This window comes from Notamacropus eugenii, chromosome 7 (genome assembly GCF_028372415.1).
Source record: "Notamacropus eugenii isolate mMacEug1 chromosome 7, mMacEug1.pri_v2, whole genome shotgun sequence".
Lineage (NCBI taxonomy): Eukaryota > Metazoa > Chordata > Mammalia > Diprotodontia > Macropodidae > Notamacropus > Notamacropus eugenii.
The window spans coordinates 51,552,729-51,557,359 of record NC_092878.1 but is presented as its reverse complement, the minus strand read 5'-3'; positions in this window follow the sequence as shown (position 1 = coordinate 51,557,359).

Here is a 4,631-nt window from a genome sequence, read left to right as displayed (position 1 = left end):
AAAGAGGTGGAAGACAGGTAGGAAGAGAATTGCAGAAATGTCATGAAAACTCAGGCAAGAGAGAATGTGCAGAAGAATGGGGTGATCAACAATGCCAGGTGCCACAGGCAGGTCAACAAGAGCCAAGAAAAGGCCATCAGGTTTAATGATAAAGAGACCATTGGCACTGGTGGTTCATGCCTATAATCCCTGCTAAAATGTCCACACTGAGTCTAGCACAAATATGATGAACCCCCAGAAGGAGGAGACCACTAGGTTAGCTATCTAAGGAGAAGGGAATCAGCCCAGGTCAGAAAAATGGAGTCAATTAAAACTTCCAGACCAATTAATATTGGGACTGGTTCCATGAGTAGTTGCTATATTTCCAGGTTGGGCAAGACAGGAAGATTCAGTCTCAAAAAACAAATCAAAACAAAACCCAAAGAAATGGGGAAAAAAAGAGAAATACTGGAGATGATCTTGGAGAGAACAGTTGATAACATAATGACATTGCAAAAACAACTTTTGAAGACTCAGAAATCTGGCTAATGCAGTGCCGAGGACTATTATTGATGAAATCTGGTACCCATTTTCTTAGAGCAAGGCAATAGATTCGAAATGCAGAATGAGACATACATTTGGAGACTTTGTTGATGTAGGAATTTGTTTCCCTCGACCATAAATATGTGTATTTTTTCTCTTTCTTTTAAATGGTATGGGGAGGAAGGGAGAGAAAATACTTTGTTAATTAAAAAGTAAAATAGAAAACTTTTGTTAAAAAAAAAGAGAAGTGATATTATAAAGGACTGAGAAGTGATTGAGAGGTAAGAAAGCTTTTTGGAATAAATTTTTTTGGGGGATAGCTTTTTGGAAATTATATATATGCATATATATATATATATACATATATATATATATATACATACATACATATGTGTGTTTGTCCTTTGTTGCCGAAGAAGACCATGTCATTAGAGAAATGATGACATGACTTGCACTTGACTTTGTTTTGAGTGAGGGAGGGCTGTGCAGATCACCAGCCTCACTTCTCCTCCAGAGCCATTTGAAACCAGTGACCAGATATTCATCAGGATGACTGGAGATGACCCAGGATGAGACAATTGAGGTTAAGTGACTTGCCCAAGGTCACACAGAGAGTGAGTGTCAAGTGTCTGAGGTGAGATTTGAACTCAGGTCCTCCTGACTCCTGCATGGTGCTCTATCCACTGTACCACCTAGCTGCCCCTATACATACATATATGTGTCCATGCATATATACATAATCTCCTCATGATCGTGTCTCATATGTAGCATTCCGAATTTCTACGATTTAAAAGTTGGAGACAGTTTTGTTCACGTTTTCGAAATGAAAGATTTTCAAGAAATGCTTAAATTCACTTTAGTTATTGACACCGTCTCCCTAGATAGCTCCTAGATAAAAGTAAACTGTACTCATCGTTATTATCGCATGCCTGAAGTGTGCTTTGCTCCTCCGCTCTCCCAAAATGCTCATCTTTGGGTTGAAACCAAACATGTAAATTTCACTCGGAAAAGAGGCTTTAAATAGGAAGGCTCCAAGTGGAGAAAGCCCTGGGGGCCCTCTCCCTCCTGCCTGCGCATCGCCTGTTACTATAAAGCTTGCAACTTCTTAAGCAGCCTTTTTTCTGTGGGAGAACTACCTCTAAGGTGGTGGTGAACAGTACTCTAAACAAATGGGTCTCATGCTGTGCTGCTGCCAGCCCGGTGCTGGAGAAGAGGGGAGAGAATCTATTTAGCCATCCATATAAATGCTAATAAGCCCAGCTGATCTTGTGCTTTTTAATTCCAACAGACTGTAATACTCTGGTTCCCTGAGCACTGCTAGAACAAATTTTGCATTACTTGATAACTGAGCACCAGTGGACTTGGAGGGGCTGGATTGTGCCCATTGATACTCAACCCACATTCTGTTGGTTACTTTTAATCTTCTCTCAGGGGGCGATTCAACTTTGCAATGGCATGTGGACAAGCTTGGCCCCTGGTCAAAGCTAAGGCTGCCTCTCCTTGGTATGTCTGTTTGGAAAACTGTAAGCGTGGCCTGGCAGGTTTGGGTACTGGCTTAGGCTTCAGGGCACTGCTGCCTTTTCCCAGATACCCAGATGCCTATGTTCTAGCATCCCAGGAGATAAATGCTTATATTTGAGAATCAGGAGCATCTCCAGGAGATCCAGTTCTATCCTACCCCCAGAGATCGATGCACACATTGCCAAAGCTATCTCAGTGTTTGGGAGGCTCCAAACTAAAGTTTGGGAGAGAAGAGGTATTAGACTGACTACCAAACTGAAGGTTTATAGAGCCATTGTGCTGACCTCATTGTTGAATCCCTGTGAAACCTGGACAGTCTACCAAAGGCCATGCCAGGAAACTGAATCACTTCTTTTTGAATTGTCTTAGGAAGATTCACCTTGGCAGGATGAGGTCCCAGACACTGAGGTCCTTACTTCAACTAAACTGCCAGGCATTCACACTCTGCTTCAGAGAGCACAACTCCTATGGGCTGGCCATGTTGTTCAAATGCAAAAAATACACTTGCCAAAAAGACTATTTTATGGAGAACTCACACAGGGCAAGCATTCACATGGTGGTCAGAAGAAACGATACAAGGACACTCTCAAGGTCTCTCTTAAGAACTTTGGAATTGATTGTGTGACATGGGAGACACTGGCGCAGGACTGTTTAGCATGGAGTGCCCACATCAGAGAAGGTACTGCGCTGTATGAGCAAAGTAGAATTGAAAGAGCTCAAAGGAAACACAGGATGTGCACATTTAGAATGAAGGACTACTGTTATCCCCAGAGAACCCAAGAGAATCAATCACTAAGCAGTTTTAATTTCCTACAGTGTGTCAGGTAGTGCGGCCATTTCAAAAATGTAAAACGGTTTCTGCCTTTAAAGAATTTGTATTCTATTTAGTGGGACTATAGATACATTTAAAGGCACATAAAAATATTCACCAGTGATTTCATTGTCATGGGGAATTCCCTAGGAGGAAATTCTCACTATTAATGCAGAGCAGCACCCAGGTCAGAAAAATAGAGCAGGTTAAAGCTTGTAGATGAATCAACATCAGCCAGTACTGGCGATGGCTTCATGAGTAGCTGCTGTGTTTCCAGATAGGAAGACCCAGTCTTACACCAAAAAGGGGGGGGTGAAGGGGAAGAAAACCACAACCAAGATGAAAAGGGCAACACTTCCTGTCCTATAAATCATTATAAAGGGTTGCCTGGGGATGTGAGTGAGCTACTCAGGATCATATAGACAGTATGTGTCAGAAAGGGAATTTAAGAGAGTGGAATTTCCATCCTCCATCCTTCTGTCCTTCCACCTGTTTCTTCTTCATATAAAGGATATACAAAATTAGTTCATGGAAATTTATGGAATAGTGGTAGGGTGGGGGGTTAGAGAGTGGAGGTGGGGATGGAGGGGTTTGGAGGGAACATAAGGAGGTGGAAAAGGAGAGGGACTAGCAGATACTCACCAAACCCTGGGGTAAATAGATGAGGCTCCTGCCTGATAAATATCACTCTGAGAGGAAAATTATAATAGGAGATGTCACTGGATTATTTTTCAGATTTTTAAAAGCTTTGTTCTATCATCATTTGTACTGAGATTTCAATAATTACAACAGTACAGCAACTCACACTTACATAGCTTAACATTTATGAAATTTTTCCCTTCTAAGAACTCAAGGAAGCAGGCAGCTCAGGTATTATTAACCCCATTTTACAGATGAGGAAACTGAGTGACTCCCTCCAGGCAAATAGTGTTAGAACCAGGATTAAAAGTAAATCCTTCCAGTTCCAAATCCAATACTCTTTCTACCACATCATAGTGAGTTAGAGAAAGCGGTCGGAAAAGTTAGATGTCCATAAAAAGTCATTTTGTCTTACATGTAATTCATAAGTCCTTACCTGGAATACTATTTTCCTATTGGCTCAAAAAAACTGGAGATAGATTTCTCTCCCTTAAGTCCCTGAATACAATCCTTGACACTGTCACTGGCTCCTGCTCCAGTCACCTTCTGTTTGACCCTGGCTGCAGAGGGCGCTATAGCCATTGAGACTGCGCAGATCAATACAGTGCAACACGCAGGTGTGTATTGTAAAAAGATCGAGGCATAATCCAATCTGTCCTTTCCACCTGCCCAGAACCATGATGATAAACTCCTCAAATACAAGAGGGAATGCTGGTTTGTTTTTTTTTTATTATTCCCTGCATTTTTTTGTTACTCCTGCTTCCGAGTTGGAATTTCATTTCACTCTCACTTTAATTGAGGTGAGCTAGGTCTTGAAGCTGGAAGGAACCTTAGAGATAATAAAGCTGAATGTCTTTATTTAACAGATCAAAAGCCAAGGCTCAGAGAGGTAAAGAAATTGGCCAAGATCACACAGCACTAGAGATGGGACTAGAATTCAGATTCTCTGAATCTCAGACCAGTGCTTAGAATAGAAGTGGGTGGGCATGAAAAGAAAGACAGAAAAAAAAAAATATGGTGTTTGGACTAGCTTGCTTTGGGCCATATTTTACCGACTGTAGGGATAGGGACTGCACCTATGATTTCAGTGCTCCATGTATAAATGCAGGCCAGTAGCTTCTCTGTGACTTAGTCTTAG